At 39.8% G+C, this 18,852-nt stretch overlaps 1 long non-coding RNA gene across 2 annotated transcripts in view; it reads right to left on the reverse strand.

Moving 5' to 3' along the window:
• Nucleotides 1–280: 280 nt before the first annotated feature.
• Nucleotides 281–18,852, reverse strand: part of LOC105853393 — a 47,266-nt gene continuing 28,694 nt past the window's right edge. For both annotated transcript variants that reach the window (XR_001145233.1, XR_001145234.1), the window contains 2 exons: nt 17,820–17,917; nt 281–630 (listed from right to left, as the gene is read on the reverse strand). This is a non-coding gene — a long non-coding RNA (uncharacterized LOC105853393). The remainder of the gene's footprint in view (nt 631–17,819; nt 17,918–18,852) is intronic.

Raw genomic sequence — 18,852 nt, forward strand, 5'->3', positions numbered from 1 at the left:
CTACTAAGAAATCCCTGGATGTACCAAGATAAATCAAAAGTGAGGATCAAGTCAAGTTTGTTTACTCCCATTCAATCTAATTTCCACCATGATAATGATAGTGATAACATACTACTATATGTTAACTATATATCAGGTACAACGCACATTTCAGCCCTACAAAAACTTCATGAAATGGAAATGATCACTCCCTTTCCACTGTCAAGGAAAAAGAAACCCCAAGAGGTGATGTGACTTTCCCAAAGTTGTACCAAACAAAAGAGGGTGGGATAGAGATACAAACTCAGTATTTATTCAAAATCAGCAAGCTCCCCAGATTTTGTCAAATTCTTGAATATTCTAAGCAGCATCATTTGCCTCTGAGTGTTAACAATTTCCCCCCAGTTACAGTTCATCCTTCTGATCAACCCAACTTCTTCATTTTTACCCCAAAATGCCCTTGCCACATTATCTCCCTCCACCTGCCCATCAATTACTGGTTCCTCAGCAGAATCCTCTTCGCCTTCCTTTTCTTTGGTTCCTCAGATGTCATCTTCCCCTTCCTCTTCTTTGCCTTTTATTATCAGTCTATTCTTCCTGTTTCCTTTTTTCCATTTCTTCATATAATTCTCTCCATTGCTTCTCCACATCCTGTTTAGAATGCGGAATTTCAAAATAATTTACAGATGGTATAAACAACATTAACCCATTTTAGAAGTGTCTGACACCATCCCACACTATTAAAGATTTTGTTTACATAAAAATTTTCAGTATGTGTGGTGTGAGTATAATTTGTTCATAAATAAAGTTGGTTCAGATTCAACAAACATTTTCTAACTGCCTATGATAATGCTTAACACAGTGCTAGACAATCTACACACATGATTTCTATTTCTCACAGCCTTGAACAAGCTAGATGTTACAAATCTCGCATTCCAGATGAGAAATCTGACTGAGGTTCAGGATCATTAGATGACTTGCTTAAGCTATTTAGTTAGTGAGTGGTAGAACTAGAATTAGAAAGAAGGTTTTGTGGCTCTCAGTCTGACCCTTTTCTGCTACATCACAGTAACAAAACCTTTGGGAACTCTTTGAATTTGCTTTTGAGCTGTGACCAGTACAAACTTATATTAAGTCAGAAATGGAAGTCCATCAGTGTCCCTTAATGTGTTCATCTAAGTGCCAGAATATGATTTCTAGAGCTATTTTCATAAGTCTTTCTATTAAGAAGGAACTTAAAGGAAGGACACTTAGTCTAAATTCCCCTAGCATTTTAACCCTCACCTATAGTATCTGGGCCAAGTGGCCTTTTACCCAGTACAAAACTACATTGAGAATCTGCTTGCTCAGTAAAATGAGTCCTTCTAGAATCCTGCAGGAAAACAATGCCTGACACTTTATTGTGTTCACCATAAGATTAGAGAGAAAAAAACCTCTATCAATCAGGCCTTCATTTTCTTATGCCTAGAAAGAAATAGCTATAATTCACTTTTTCTTTCTTTTTCCACTCCCACTCCCCCAAATATGCTCTCCCTTATCTCAGTAATTCCATCCTCTAGTCACTTGGGTCAAATATCTTGGAGCCATCCTTTTCTATACCCACTCATATTCCATATCTAACCCTTCATTCCTGTGAGTATTATCTTCAAATGGATCTAAGCATTCCCATTTATCGCCACTACTACCACCTGTTTCCACCTTTTTTCCATTATAGTCTTTTTTAATTGCTGGGGTTTTTTTTAGATTTATTTATTTATGCATATAGAACTGGGGTACAGAGGTGCAGGAGCAGTAAAGAGGATTCATCAGAGACACAGTGGGGAGCAGAACATACAGACTGACGAAGAACACTGCTAAGGGAAGCAGCGGGCGAGACAGGAGAGGTCTGCTACCCCATGTGGGTCAGCTCCCTGGCATGGGATAGAACTCATGCTGAAGTGGCTGTGGCCAGAGTTTTGCCTTAACCCATTGCACCACCAGGAAGGGCCCTAGTTTGTTTTGCTTTTTATAATGACATAACAGCTAGAGTAATGTTTTGAACTTTGGCCAGTTCATATCACTCCTCTGCTAGAAACAACTCCAACATGTTCCCATTTTACACAAGCATATGACCCTAACTATTCTGGCTCTCTCTCTCACCCAGCTCTAGGTACAGTGGCCTCCTTACTCTTGAAACAAACAAGGTATGCTTCTATCTCAGGTGCTATGTCTACTGTTCTACCTAAAGCCTTTTATTCCCTAGATAGCTGCATAATTTGCTCATTAATTCTTCCAAGTCTCTTTAAGGCTTACTCAAAGAAACCTCCCTGACCATCCCTACTTAAAATGGCAGCCCCCCTCCCATGATGATCATAGCCATATTGCTTTATTGCTGCTTACAGCAACTAAAACCATGGCCTGAGCTCAATAAGTATTTGTCAAGTGAACGTATGGTTTAATATAATAGGTACCATGTATTGAGTACTTACTACAGTCTATTTAACTATAAGACAGTGGTTATCATCATTTCCAATTTAAAAATGAGAAAACCAAACTAAGATCAGAGAGTTTAAGTGATTTGCCTATGGTATTGCATGTAATAAGTTAGAGAGGCTAGATTTGTATTAAGCAATCTAGCTATAAAATTTATGCTGTATGACACTGCTGTACCAAAACATATTAGATGATAATCTCGAAGTAAAAACAAACCAAAGGCAGACTAAAAAGTGTAAAGATACTTAATCATTTTCCCCCTATGATGACCACTTCAATGTTTCTTTGGAAATAAGCAATATCAAAGCTCCCTCAAAATTTTTTTCTCTGTTGCCTGTGCTTTGCAGGTGTTTTAAGCATGAGCTTAGTTTGCCTATTGAGCAATTCAATGCTGGCCAAAAACCTGCTTGAAAGGATCTTCTTGTAGAACCAGGAAGTCTAAATGCAGGGTGTCACCATCATGAAGCCATTGTCCCAATGATCATTCCACCCATGAAATAATTCTGAGAGAGCAGGGAAGCTGGTTAACAACACTGACACCACCCTTCCGTCTCCAAGCCTTCTTTCAGAAATGGGTTCAGTGGCTCCTTTCTAAATACCACACTGTAAGTTCTGGGCTCAAATCTAAATCAACAAGTTAAAGGCTGTTTGTGTACTTGGGCAGAATGAATGTATATATCCTAAATCTCACTTCTTCCATCTGGAAATTGGGAATAATCATATCTATCTTGCTAAGTTCATTTTAAGCATTAAATGGGATAAGCACAAAGTTGTAAATATCCAAAGAATGTGAGTTCTTTTCCCACACCTCTCGAGCCCCTGGCCCACCAAATGAGGCAATAACTGTGTGAGCTGATTTTTAAAATGCAAAGAACAAAGCACAACTCAGGAGTCAGATAATCTAGGGCAGGTATTAGGGTGGGAGAGTATCTTACTTTTCTTAATCCCCAGGTTTTACTTTGGACCTCATCAGCAAACTTCATCATTTGTAAGAAGGAAATTCTCAAAGATGCTGCTTGATTTCACTTGTTGAAATGAAAACAGTAGGCTGGTTAGAGATAGTGCAAAGGATTTTTAAAAAATCACCCAGGAGATGGCCCTCCCTGGTGGCGCAGCGGGTTAGAGCACAGCACTGAGAATCTGAAGCCACTTCCGCATGAGTTCGATTCCCGCCTGCCGCCTGCCCCGGAGGAGACCACATGGCGAGCCAGACCTCTCCTGACCCGCCCGCTGCTCCCCTCAGCAGTGTACTTCGTCAATCTGCCTGTTCTGCTCCCCACTCTGTCTCTGGTGAAGCCTCTCACCGTCCCTGAGCCTCTGGCCTGTACCCCAGTTCTGTATGAATAAATAAATCTTTAAAAAAAAAAAAAAAATCACCCAGGAGGTCCTTGCTAAATACAGATTATCATCCCATGCATCCAGATTTTAACAAAAATTAAAGTAGAATGAGGGGATAGAAAGGTAATTATAATACAGGGGATACAGAATGCTATACGGACCTATCTGACCCATTCTAGAAAGCAGTTAACTGTTTCCTGAGGTTCTGAGTTCAAGTGTCTAATCACTATTTTAGAGGGTGGTAGAGATATTTTTGTCTTTCTGATAGGTTCTAGATTGTTGCCCAGTGCCAAGACATCACCTTTCTCTGATATGACTTATAGATACACTTACTAAGTTATGTAACCCCTCTGAGTCTATTTCTTCATAAGAAAAATAGAAAAAATAATAACTCCTTTCCTAGGATGTCATGAGAATTAGAAATAATTTATGTGAAGCACAGTGTCTGGCAGATAATTGTCACTCAACAAATGGTAATAGTTATTAATATAATTTTTTGGTATCTGGATATGTTTCGAAAGGAGCAAGAGGAGATTCATTTTATATGAGTGTATATATACATACACACACACATATGTGTGTATATATATATATTTTTTACTTTGACAGTTGGCTAAATAAATCAGCAAGTTAATTGTGTAGAAGCAATATTGTAGCCAAGAGAAAGTACAGCATGAATTATGGTTCCCTCCTCTAGGGTCTGAAAAAAAAAAGTGTTTTTATTTGATTCATATCATCCCAACAATCTTGCTTCCAACTGAAAAATAAGAAACAAAAAGCCAAATTGAATAGAGATCGTGGTTTTGCTTTGAGGCATTTTAAAAATCAATTTTAATAATTCCTTGTACAACTTTATATTTTCTTACCTAAGGGATTTTTTTCTCCTTTGAGTTGTCAGCAGTCTTAGAAAACTACTTATTTGTTGGCTTTTCCATTTTACCAGCCCCCATGAGAAATGGTCCTTATTTTTCCTGTTCTTCAGTGCCCCTTTTCACCCTCTCCCTTACACAAAACTTATGACTCTGCCTCCAACTAATTGTGGACATAAGGGCTGCTTACCAGTTGAATGACCTTGGTCACTCTTATTGGATCTAAAAGGCTTCTACCTTTTTATCTAAAATTGGATGAAAATACACCTTCTCTGTTTTTTCATACAGTTCTCAGAAGAAAAAAAATCACATTAAAAAGAGCTTGGTTAGACTGTAAAACCTAAAAAGTTAATTTACTGGTTAAAATTACCGGTTTTTTAATGCTGTTCCACTTGGACCATAAAATGGAAAGAGTATATAGTTTTGGGCATCTATTCACTATGGGAGTTTGACACATCAAGTCACTTTTCTGAGTCCAAACTTTTTTTTAAGACTTATTTTTATGCATACAAGAACTAGGGTACAGGCCAGATGCATGGAGGTAAGAGGACTCACCAGAGACAGAATGGGAGGCAGAACAGGCAGATGTACTGAATGAAACACTGCTGAGGGGAGCGGCATTAGGACAGGAGAGGTCTGCCATGCCATGTGGGTCAGCTCTCTTGCTGGGGATTGAACTTGTGCTATGGTGACTATGGATAGCTTCATAGTGCTTCACTTTAACCCACTGTGCCACCAGGGAGGGCCCTGAGTACTGGACTTTTCTTACCAGTAAAATGAAGATTGCAAGTCCTATCCTCCCAGTCTCAAGGGGCGGTGATAGTCAATATGACTTAAGGATATCAAAGTGCTTTGTGTTATAGCGAGGCTATATCCATTGCATTTTGAGTCACTTTTCCCTCAAAAATCATAAGGAATCGAAAGAGAAGAAAAATCATTTTCTTGCTTTCTGGGCTCCAACCTGTTTTGGATAACACAGCCAAATAACACTAGGAAAGTAGGGACTAATGACCAAAAAAGGAACAAGTTATGGAAGCCCCTCAGGAAAAGGGTGAAGAAAACTGAAGTCAATCAGCAGTTCAAATATACTTGCTTCCTCTGTGGCAAAATCAAGATGAAGATGGGCCCTCCCTGCTGGCGCAGCGGGTTAAAGCACAGCACAAAGAAGCTTAAGTCACTTCCGCATGAGTTCGATCCCCCCCAGCCCCAGAGGAGATCCACATGGTGCGGCAGACCTCTCCTGATCTGCCCGCTGCTCCCCTCAGTAGTGTACTTCATCGATCTGCCTGTTCTGCTCCCCACTCTGTCTCTGGTGAAGCCTCTCACCCTCTGCATCTCTGGCCTGTACCTCAGTTCTGTACGAATAAATAAAATAAATATATAAAAAAAATCAAGATGAAGAGTTGAGCCACAGGGATACTGACACTGTGGTTCCTGCATAAAAACAGTAGCTGGAGGTGCTGCACCTACACCATCACAGTAAAGTCTGCTATGAGGTAACTGAAGGAATTGCCAGATCAGCAGACACCTCACCATTGGATGTATTGCTGGCCTATAGTGAAGGGGCTGACTTATGTAACATAATTACTTTGATTTGTTAATTGCTTCACATGCATTGCATTAATTTTGCTTCTCTAAAAGACTTGGAAATTAAAATCCGTCTAATTTTTATTGTGAGAAAAAAAGGATTTTCTTTACTCACTTCTGTCTCCTAGTTTCTGTCCTCAGGAAAGAATACAATCACTTCTGGGGGTAACGATGGGGAGGTGGGGAGGTAGGGAGTGGGGGAAGGTGAGGAGGCAGAGGGATGTATGAAGGTGTCAGACAGAGAACAGGAGGAGTCAGAGAAATTTAACTGGTGGGCAGGTGACGGAATAACCGCCTGTCTCCATGTTGCCAGTCACTAGACTTTTCCAATATGGTACAGGGACCCTGTGGTAATTGAATGTGCCAGGATGACTGAGGGGGTAGGGTAGAATAGGGTCTGTGAATGCCAGGCCTAATTAGAAGGAAAGGATGCCTGGAAGGGTGATGTCAGGCATTCTGTAGATCTGTGTCAGGAGAGCAAAAATGATAGAGATAATGCTTAAGTTTCAGAAATGCAGTCTCTCAGGCTTCCTCCCAGACCTGCTGGATCAGAACCTGGATTTCAGTATGATTCCCAAGTGACTCATATGCCCTTTAAAATTTGAGAAACCTAGCTTCGGAGTGGCTTAAACTCCCAAATAAAAAGGTTTACTTGCTTGGAAAGGTTGATAGAATTCAGAGCTACTAAAGCTAACTAATTTTTTTTGATCAAAGATACAGTTTCAAAGTGTATCTTAATTTTTTCAAAAGTGAAAAAAAAAAACAAAAACTTAAGACCCAATGCATTTAAAGGACGCAATCAGATTAGGTATATTAATGACTACATACTTTTACAAAATGTAGAGTTTCTGTTACGTTCTGTATTTTTCAAAGACAATTTAAAAACAAAGAGTGCTAACAATGGGAACTTAAGCAAACTCTATCCACACTCTTCAGATACAAAATGAGACAAAACCATAATGTGTCTTGTGCTTGAGGCTCTCTCTTTTCTCCTGCGTTGGGAAAGTCTCTTCCCATTTCCATAACAGGTCTCAAGGAGGACAGAGATTGAAAACGACTCTCCCAAGGACTGAGATTCTGAGCCCTGCTCTTCCCCTTCCAACTAGGGCCAAAAAGGTGTGGCTGGGAAGAAAAGGGATGCCTGGTCAGGATTTGTCTTCCTGCCTGGGACAATCATCCGCAATATTTGTTCAGAGATCACAATATTCGAAGGTTTTATCTTTTTTTTTTTTACCTCCATAATCAGTCTCTAAAAATCATGTAAGATCTGCAGAAACAGCCTAATGTACAAGAACCCCTTAATCTAGCCTCAGAAAGACACATGCTCAAGTTCCAGTTTTTCTGCTTATCAGATATCTGTTTTTAAGCAAATTACTTAACTTCTCTGAACTTCAGATCTCATATTTAGAAAGATGATGTTTCGATAGATCTGAGACATACGGTGTGGGGGGTGGGTAGGGGTAGGGGCCAAAACAGGAGGGAAAATCACAAAGGAACTATGATGATGGTTCAGTGGTGCTGTGGTGATGGGAGAATTATGGGGACTATATCTGAGGGGGGAAATCAAATATTGCACAAAAATGAACTACATGTAAGAAAATAATAATAGAAATAGGTTTCATAGTGAGAATTTACTGTCAAATGTAAAGTCTCTAATACAGAGTTTAGCACATATAAGTGTATCAGTAAATTTTGTTTATTATAGTCATTAGGACAAATACAGTTTGTCCATTTTTAAGATGAGCAGTTTGAGGCTTAGAAAGTTCAGGACTCATTCAAGTCTTGCAATACCCAACCTACAGCTTTTTCCACTTTGTGCAAACTTTAGAAATGTTGATCAAACTATTGAGCCCAGAGAGCTTTCCTGCCAAAGGTCCAGATCAAGCATACTGATATTATATTAGTGACAAATGGTGGCATCAGCCTTATATTACAGGTTGTCTATTTCTGGATGAATCCTTTCCCCCTGGTAACTGGGATTGTCAACGATCTGGGGTTTCCAGTGTCCCTAAACAAAGAACCAAAGAATGAATATGGCATTAATATGCTTCCATTTTTCTGTCCTCACACAAACTGAAAGAAAGACAGTTGTGAATTGGGAATACTATTCTTGGAACTTCCTTTTTTTTTTTTTTTTTCTTGAGTTAATATTCAAGACTTTAAAGTTTCACTTTCTACCCAAAGGAAGCCAAACAAGGTGACAGAGACCTATTTGGAACTTAGTCTTCCCTCTCTGCATAAAGTTAAGAAAATGTAGTTTCTTAGAGAACACCAACAAAGGACTCTACTAGGGGTCCAATCTCTTTCTGGTGTATAGCACAGGAAACTGTGGCCAAATAAAATCTTGCTTGTCTCAGTCAGTTTTATCTCTAAATCATTTAAGAGCAGTTTCCTTTAGTTCCTTTTTGTTTATAATAGGTGGTCAGGAGTTAGCCTTTAAAAAGAACCAAAAAAAAAAAAAAAGAACCTTTTTCTCTACCTCCCTCCCCCAAACCCTTAACTCATTCATTTTCAGCTTTCTCTTTCTGGACTACTGCTGAGACTTCTAGCTCCTAAGCCCAGACCATTTTTTGTTTTGATATGTTCCTTTGGCTGCCTTCCACCACTCTAGACAAAACTTTCATCTTGACTGATGCTGCCCCAAATTAGCTGTTACGAGCAGTCTAACCTTTCCCAGTCAGGCCCTGCAAGCAGGGCTCAACTGAGGCTACAGACTTATGTGGGAGAGAGGGGATGGAAGGAAGATGACCACAGGATCTCAGAGTTTATGTTTCATAAATTAAATTTTATATGTCTTCCTGGCTTATGTCTCACAGACACTGGAAAGAGAGTTCCCTGGCCTAATACTTCAGGTTTGGTATCAGGGGCCCTTCCCACTTTGCATCCACTGCCCCATTCCAGCCATCTGGTTTCCTGGCACCTGGGTCTGGCAGGTACTTAAAAGTCCTTCCAGTCCAAAAACAAAATGGTCCTCTATGAGGACAAATGTGTGAGCTGGGATGAAACTGGGATCCAGAGTACAGTTGGATTGGACCTGTTTCCTGACCTCCAGCCCCCTCTGGTCCTTGCCCCTGAACCCAGTTCAAGACTCTGCAAAGAAACCTGATAAGGCAGAGGAAAAACCTCTGTGAACTAGTCCTTCCTCTGGTTCACTGTCACTCTGATCTTGAGTATTGAAGCTCAAATAAGATGCCTCGGGTCCCACCCTAACCCTCATAAGTGCCCCTATTGTCAAGACAGATCTTCTAAACTGAGCCCCTCTTCTTGAAGGCCTACTTTTGGTAACTGGCCTTATAGCCCAAGATGTTTCCAGACCTGCATCAGTCCTCCCCTGTACCTCAGGCCCCTTCTATTTCCCAAAGCTCCAAGTCATCAACAGCCTACCCTGACTCATAATTCCAGTGTGGCGCTTCCAAGACTCTGCTTTATCTACCTGGCAGATCGCCTCGGTGCTGACCACTTGCCCAGACTGGTTTAGGTTTCTATGCCAAGTCTACTAGGCTCATAGTCACTCAGCAGCATTGCAACTGGGACAAAGTTCCCTGAATCCTGCTCTCAATTGCTTTGTGAATTCTGAGGCTTAACAGTAACTGTCACATCCTGGGGACCAGAGTCTTGACAGAGCCTCATCTTCTCATCAGTTTCTATTTTCCCCAAGTCCAATCAGGAAAGAACAGCCTCTTTCCTTTCCCTTAGGCTTGAGCTAGTCCTTAGGTGCTTGATCCTCACCAGGAGGTCTATGGATATTCTTGCTGTCCGAGTCCATGTATTGGACCTGGAAGAAACCTAGTCCCTTATTTTCCCATCATGCTGAAAACCCAGATATTTCATCTGCTCATCTGACTTATTACCCTGATTAAAGCCCCTCATATGGGATTGGAGCCCTTAGTTGACTCTCTATAGGACTGGGTTACTGCCTGCTATTCTGCAGGTCCCTCCTTAGGGATTAGATTCCAGTTTAGGGACTGGATCCCATGCTACTCCTTGCTTAACTCCAAATATCTCCTCTGTATGAGACTGAATGTAACCCTGTGTAGTGGCAACATAGCAGATGAGACCCTCCTTGACCTTACTCCCACAGAACTCTGCAATCTCATCTCCCACCACCCCCATCTTGAAGTTTATGTTCTCCAAATACTGAACAGCTGCTTTCAGTTCTTTATACAACCAGGTATTTTCCACCTAATGGTTATGCCTTAGTTCCTGGTATTCTCTGGGTTTGAAGTGTCTTTTCTCCAAATCAATTCCCATTTCCCTTGCTTTAACGAATTCATTGTTTGGAATCCAGTATATTATTAACATACAAATTCTGTATATTAAGGGCTAACTATGTAGTAGGCACTATGTTGGTTACATTAGCCCATCTAAACTTCACAACAGCCTTTTCACATAGGTATTAACATTCCTGTTTCTGTGAAATTATTTCCAATAGCTAGAAATGGGTAACTGAACCATGAAGCCATTTTTCCAAGAAATGAGGAAAATGGCTGCCTACGCTTTCAGATGAACTGCTCCTAAGAGAACACCTGTAATTTATGGCACTTTTTAAAGCTTATAATTGGAGATGATAGCATTTAAGTTAGGATTAAATGAGATAACATGTAAAAATGTTTATCCTTCCTCCAGGCTAACAACCAGCATACACACTCGCCCTGCACTTGGTCTTGTTCTCATGATGTTTCCCTTGATATTGAATAATGACGTGTCCATTGTTGGTGCCATCACCACAGATGTCAGGTCCTGGAAATTAAATCTCAATGCATTATTTTACATCACTTTTAGGCAGCTTTCCTGTACTCAAGTTTAGGATAATTTCAGGAGAATTTGGCAAAGGGTATATTTACAAACATTCCAGACCAGTAACAGTGGGGCTTTTTCCATCCCTAGGCTTGAAGGGTAAGGAGAAGTTGTCACCAGAAACCTGATCAGAAAAAGTCCCGTGAAAATAGCAACAAGGAGAGAAGTGGATACTTTTAGTGTAGGGATACAGCTCTCTTCTCTCTCTGATCTCCTGCCAATGGTCCCATTGACGAAACCTAACAGGAGGAAACCTTCCCCACCCCGCCCCTAAGCACTTTATACCATGATATTATTTAATTCACAAAACAAGTAGTGCTACCATCCCCAACTTTACCTTAGAAAATTATGGCTCAGAGCCCTACCTGGTGGTGCAACAAGTTAAAGCACAACACTATGAAGCTAGCTGCAGCCACTTCAACATGGTTCCCTGACCAGGGAACTGACCCACATGGTGCAGCAGACCCCTCCTGGCTCACCTGCTGCTCCCCTCAGCAGTGTATTCCAGTAGATCTGCCTGCTCTGCTCCCTGCTCTGTCTCTGGTGAATCCTCTCACCCCCCGCCCCCCTTGCACCTCTCACCTGTACCTCAGTTCTTGTATGCATAAATAAATAAATCTTTTTTTTTAAAGTTAAGCAATTAACTAAAGATCAAACAGCTGATAAGTTGCACTGCTGGGATTCAAACTGTATCTTTTCTGGACACAGAACCTGGGGGGTGTCTTCTTTGAGAAACTTTAAATACTGTTGATCAGTATTTATCACTAAGTCTAAAGAGCTTACGGTCATGAAGATTTGAGACTAGGTTGCTGGGTTTTTTCTTTGCCATAATTGTCTGTACATGGAAAACTGAGGTTAAAAAAGTGAAAATTTGGCCTTATTTCTAACATGTAAGAAATGTTAGAAATATCATCAAAGAAGTTTGATTTGAAGCTGTTAATTTAAATTTAAAAATTTAAAATTTTGGCAAATCAGTTACATGAATCTTTAGTAATAGATTCATATAACATGGTCAAAAGTAAAATAATGTTCGTGGATTATGGTGATGGCACACGGATGACTTGGTGATGGGAAACCCGCGGGGAATACAATTGAGATGGAAAAAAAATGTACAAAATGATGTAAAAATAAACTGTTATAAAAAAAATAATGTTCGTGGAACATAACACAAATGTTATCTAAGTGGTACACCTGCTAACTAAATGGTATTGTTATTAAAAAGAATATTCTCAAAAGCAATCAATGTCTTGATGCCTGAATTTTTTCTTACATGTAGCTAAGTTAGAGGTTTTTTTTTCCCCACCACCATCCCTTATGCCCCTTTAACTCTTTCTCCTTACCCTCTCCTTAACCTCAGAAACCACTTTGTTTATTAGTGTCTGCTAATTTTTGTCTTTTGTTTTGTCTAATTGCCCAAAAGTGGGATTGCTGGGTTATACAGTTATACATTATTTTCAGTCTTTTAGGTAAATTCAGATCACTTTCCAAAATGGCTGCACCAGTTTATGTTCCACCAACAGTTAAATAACACTCCTCATTCTCCATATTCTCTCCAGCACTGTCTGTTGAGGGTCTTTTTAATACTTTCATTCTCATGGTGTGAGATGGTATTTTGCTGAGGTTTTTCCTATATTGCCCTTATTAAAAGTGATGATAAACATTTTTCCTTATATCTATTGGCCTTCTGGATATCCTATTTGGTGATGATCTGTTCGATACTGCCTATTTGATTAACTGGGTTGCTTGTTTATTTACTATTAAGATGAATAATTGTTTTGTATACCTAGGATATTAACCCTTTGTTGGTTGCATAATGTATGAATATTTTCTTATTCAGTTTAATGTCTTTCTAGTGTCCTTAAATTTTCTTTCACTCTGTAAAAGCTTTTTAATTTGAGGTAACCCTAACTATTTATTTTTGCTTTTATCTCTTGCCATAGGGGTTGAGTTTCTAAAAACACCTGCATCATTAATATCATGAACTGTTTTGCCAATGTTTTCTTCTATACATTTTATTGTTGTAGATCTTATATCTAAGTCTTGAATCTATTTTGAATTTATTTTCATGCATGGAGTTAGAATGAGCCAACTTCATTTTTTTTAGATGTGACCTTCCAGTGTTCTCAATACCACTTGGTGAAGAGAACTTCCCCATCATATGACTCCTTTATCATGAATTAAATGTTATATATATGGATTTATTTTTGGACTTTTGTTCTGTTTCATGATCCATGTACTTATTTTTATTTTAATATCAGATTATCTAAAATTAATTTGTCATTATAGTATACAGTCAGGTTATATGATGACTCTATTTCTCTTTTTTTTCTCAGTGTTTTTTAGCACTAGAGCATAGACTTTAGCCAATTTTTTTTAAAGATTTATTTACTTATGCATACAGAACTAGGGTACAGGCCAGAGGTGCAGGGGCGGTGAAAGGATTCACCAGAGACAGAGTGGGGGAGCAGAATAGGCAGACTGATGAAGCGCACTGCTGAGGGGAGCAGCGGGCGGGTCAGGAGAGGTCTGCCGCACCATGTGGATCTCCTCCGGGGCAGGCGGGGATCGAACTCATGCTGAAGTGGCTTTAGCTTCTTAGTGCTGTGCTTTAACCCACTGTACCACCAGGAAGGGCCAATTTTAGCCTAGTTTTTAACCTTTATTTCCCATGGTTATTGCTCTCTGAGTATCCTAAGCATGCACACACATTTGCACGTGCGCGCGCACACACACATACACACAACACAATGTGCTCTAGTCACACCGGTCTATGTGGTTTCTTTACTTGCATTTTAATTTCACCCTCTGAGTTTTGGCACACACTGTTTCCCCTGTCCTCATTACATTTCCTTTCTGCCTATTAAAATCTAACTCATTCTTCAAAGGACAATAAATCTCGTCTCAGAGAAGCCCCAGTTAAATTGAGTCATGCCATCTTTTGTGATCTCTTTTTTAAAGAGATGTTTTTTCATTCTGCCTTAAAAAAAAAAAAGGCAAAAGCATGGATTAGAATAAAGCACAGCTTTTAAAGTCAGACAATATATGGTCAAATTCTGGCTTTCTACTTACTTAACTTAGGCAAATTTCTTGCTTCCATTTCCTCGTTTGTAAAATGGAAATGATAACAGCCCAAACCTGCTGGGTTATTTGAGTATCAAATAAATGATATTCAAATGAAGAGAGAAAATCACATTTCAGAAATAATTTCTGGTTTTCCTACAAACCAAACCACTATGTACACACACACACATTGCTTGTGAGAAGGGTGGATTCTGAACAAAACAGAGAAAGACAAAGACACATTTTAGATACTCAGATTGCTATATTGCTGTATATGAGAAAGAACTTGAACAATAAGAAAGAGTTGGGAGAGGAAATACAGAGAGGAAAAGAATCGTTAAAGAAAGTCTTGACAGAGGCTTGCAGAGAAAGATTTGAAGCTTCCTAGGAAAAGAAAGAAATATGTAGAGCAAATTTACAGGAAATTTTGCTGTATGACATGTGGGTAGCCCTTCCGCTGACTTGTATAAAAACACTCAATAAAATCCACATTCTTCACCAGTGCATTGGAGGCTTGGATTAGTTGCCGTTGCTTGTTGGCTTTTTAGCATCAACATGTTGAAACTGGATTCAAGGTTGAAGCTAAGAGCTGACCTGCCCCAGGGAAGCCTAGTGACATGAGGTTGCAGATGCAACACTTAGAATGCATGATAGATGTTTGATAAATGTTAATTTTCCTGACCTCTATGCCTTACTCACTGAAGGCAGGAGCCCCTGAGAGCAGTTTTATTGTGGTAGGCAGATAAGTGTCCACACAGTTTATGACCCTTTTTCCTTTCCTGGGAGGGGGTTTAGGGGAGATGTCTTGCTCTGTACTGTAGCCTGTAGCCTGTGCCTCTCCACCTCGTGGTCTATTCATAGTAACATTAGGTTTAGAGTTGTTTTTCAGGCCTTGAAGGGAGGAGGGGCTAGCATTAGAAATTTCCTGTCTCAGGTTCAGCTGAGCCTTTCCAACAACTACTTTAGTTCTCATTAAGACCTCACAGGGCCGACAGTGACTGCTGGCAGAGAGCTTACCAAACATGATGTAATACTCGGATTCCGAACACATATCTTCCTGGTTCAGGGTGTCGGGAAAGAGTTCACATACACACCACCGCTATCTATGTTTTATGTTTTACTGAAAATTGAACCACCAAGGTCTCATTCTCATTGCTGAATGGTTTAAACCTGGTTGAGAGGGCATAAAATTTGGCATCTTCACTGGTCTGGAGACCTGGTTGCAGAAAGCACAGAATCTTTAGAATTAAATACCTCAACTATCAGGGAGACCCAAGACTCGGTCTCACCAATCTCAGGTTATTTTATTTATTTATTTTTTTACATATCTACTGTGTGCTGTGCTAAATGTTTTACACATGTTGTCTTACTCAATCTCAGAGCAAATTAGAAATGTGTCATGAGCAGATCAAGTGACTTAAAAGGTGAGGTAAAGTGTCTAAGATCATATAGCTAATATCAGCTAAACTGGACTTTAAGCCATGTTTGTCTGATTCTTTCTTTTCCCTGTAATATACTGCTGCTGATTTTCAAGAGATACTTGGTAATTGCTCTTCTGATTTACATAACAAGGCTCTGTTTCTTTTGAGATGGCCACTGGCCAAGAATCAGATTTTACAATGCTTCATACTGCTGGATGGGGAAAGGCCTCGTAGAACAAATATTAATCATTGCTAAAAGTTACTGAACATCTCCTCTTTACCAGGCAATATATTTCATTCATCTGTGTACTGTACTCCATCTCCTTAATAACACCATGAGGTGGGCTCTACTAATACTCCCACTTTATTATGGCATCACTTGTCCAGGTCACACAAACATTCTAACTCCAGAGCTCCATCCTAAAACTTCACCTCCTCTTCCAGAGAATATTAGAGCTGCTAGAGATATTAGAGTTTCTCCAATCTAATTATTATTTTATGGATAAGGAAAAGACCCAGAGAGACAAAGTTATTTATCCAAGATCACACAGCCTCAGCATACAGACAAAAGTCAAGCTCCTGACTTCCTGGTTATTGGTCCTTCCACTATTCCGTGTGGTTGCCAAGTTTACTGGGTCTGACAGTCACTTTAACTCTGAGCCTGTTTCCTCATCAGCAAAATGTGAATAGTTATTCTTACTGCATATTGGTAAGAGAGGTGAGATGTACTTTGTAAGCTATTAAAAGAAATGTAAGCAGCTGTTATTACTCAAGTTTGGTGAGGGTCCTGCCTTATGATCCCACAGCTTTCTATATTTCCCTGGGTCATGTTAGGGTACAATCAGGTTTATTTCAGTCTCTATGAAAGATTTTTAAGCTCCTGACAAGTAGAGCATCTTCCTATGCCCAATATCTAAGCCAAGGCCTGGCATAAAGGAAATGTTCAATAGTTCTGTGTTAAACTGCACAGATGGATCATAGATTCCAATTCAGATGTCGCTTGAATGGTTTAGCACACCATGCTTTGGGCTAAACCTTTTCACATTTGATATTGCATTAGGAGCTGTTTGTATTTTAAAGAGTATGATTAAGTAAGACTGGAGTCATAAAAAAAGACAACCCAGAGGAAAGAATGGAGACAGGAAAAGAGCAATGAACCTGGAGCAGAAAACTAAGTTTTGAATTTCTACTACCCATGTAATCTCCTCCTCTCTCTGAACCTCATTTGCACCCAAGAACCCTAGTAGACAAACCAGGGGGAGCCTAATGAACTTGAGTGGGATGAGGTAAGAGGCACAACCACCAAGAAATCACATGAAGAGATGTGTATTTGTGCAGACCACTTTGGGAGCCAGTAAGAAGCAGAGGTCCCACAGGTCACTCAGTGACCTCTCTCCAATTCTCCCTCTTCTGGAAACAATTTTTCCAGAGTAGATTTAAATGAGATTTTAAATGCTCTAGACAGTCTGTAACTCTCTCCTTTAATAAACATGAAAATGAGATTCATAACAGTAGCCAGGAGAGAGAAGATGGGAAATCACTCCAGGGGCCGATCAATGGATTCTATTTATAGGACAAAAGCTTTCTCAGACAAAAAAAATCCTTGCCTGCAGACCTTGTCCTCAGAGGTCCTCTTCCCACCTAATATTATTTGGTTCATACAGCAGCCTTTTCTACTGAGGATGCCAGGTGGTGATGATTATCTCCATCTAATGTCAACACTCAGAGATGTGGAAAGATTTGCCCAAATTATGCAGCTAGCAAGTCATGGGAGTTAGCTCCAGGTTTGTCTGCTCCACTTTCTATTGCACCAGGCTCCTCTAGGGGAGAGCTACATTTGGAGGTTATATAGTGATTTTCCCTGTTTCAAGTACAGTGCTACATAAAACATTTTAGGTTTGGGGAAAGCAACAAAGTCCAGCAGTAATGAGCACAGTCCTGGAGTCAGGCCTAGACCCATATGTCAGCTGTGCCTCTTGCCAACTGTGTTTATAGCTTTGGGCAAATGACCCCACTGCTCTGCAGAACCAGGAGCATAATAGTAACCAGGAGGATAATAGTAACCATTTCACTAAGCTGTTAGGAAGGTTAATGAGGATAGTGTGTCTAAAGGTTTGTTGTAAATACATATTATTCAGCAAATGGGCATTATTTTTTGGTGAAGTCATTCTTCTCCATTTTTAAATTCTTCTCCAAGACAAATGGACTGTCAGATCCAATAATCAAGGATAAAAGTAATTATATCGAAGTTTGCATTTTTCAGTTGATTATTATACTTCTGAATTTCAGTATTTACCTTTATCCTTTTGTCTCCATAAAATTTTCTTGCAGTGAGGTGAAATTCTCTATAATCCAGTCTATGTTTAGATTGCATCCACTGCCTTTTCCATCCATCTATAGAGGTAAAGTAGGAAAGAAAAAAAAACACAGCATACAGAAATGATTTCTATTTTCTTAAATACAAGTCAGCAAAAATAGACCAAGATGTACAGGTACCATAAGGGAATATGAGGGGGCAACTATAATCCTTGCAACCCTCCCACCCTCACTTTCTGATGCCTGAATCCTCTCATTTGCTACACTATCAAATAAATGAACCGCTTAAACATAGACACTCCATCCCACTTTTCTCTTTGAGAGTTAAGTCCTGAATACCACCCCCTCACTGAGGGGTGGAGGGTAGGGTGGGGGCAAGGCAGGGATGTATAGCTGAAAGGCATGAGACAGCTTCCTCCTTTTCCTAATAAACCTGTCCTTTTAAAATGTAAAAGCAGGACTCCCTAGTGGCCTAGAGGTTAAGTCTCAGTGCTATCACCCCCAAGACTTGAGTTCAATCCCTGGCCAGGGAACCAATCCATATATGACACAGCAGACCTCTCCTGTCTCACCCACTGCTTCCCTCAGCAGTGTATTGCCGTAGATCTGCTTGTTCTGCTCCCCACTCTGTCTCTGGTAAATCCTCTTACCCCCTGTACCTCTGGCCTACACCCCAGTTCTCTGCATAAATAAAATAAATAAATAAACATAAAATAAAATGTAAAAGAAAAAAAGAGAGGCACGAGACAGTTCATAAAATGGGATGGGAAAATATTGGTAGGGGACTGAGCCCTTCTATCGCTCTATTCGTATTTCATAAATTAAAATCAGCTCACTAAGTAAAGATTTTAACATGCTTTTATTTATAATCCTTGAATTAGTAATGATGATATTGAGCAATCTACTTACATTTGCCCTCCTTTGTTGCTTAAAACTTTTTAGACTCTTCCCTTGCAGTTTGAAGGAGATGCTGACAAATTTGTTTTGCTTTGGTGTAGCTGACATGTAAACAA

Source organism: Condylura cristata, unplaced genomic scaffold, assembly GCF_000260355.1.
Source record: "Condylura cristata isolate star-nosed mole 26May11 unplaced genomic scaffold, ConCri1.0 scaffold00008, whole genome shotgun sequence".
Lineage (NCBI taxonomy): Eukaryota > Metazoa > Chordata > Mammalia > Eulipotyphla > Talpidae > Condylura > Condylura cristata.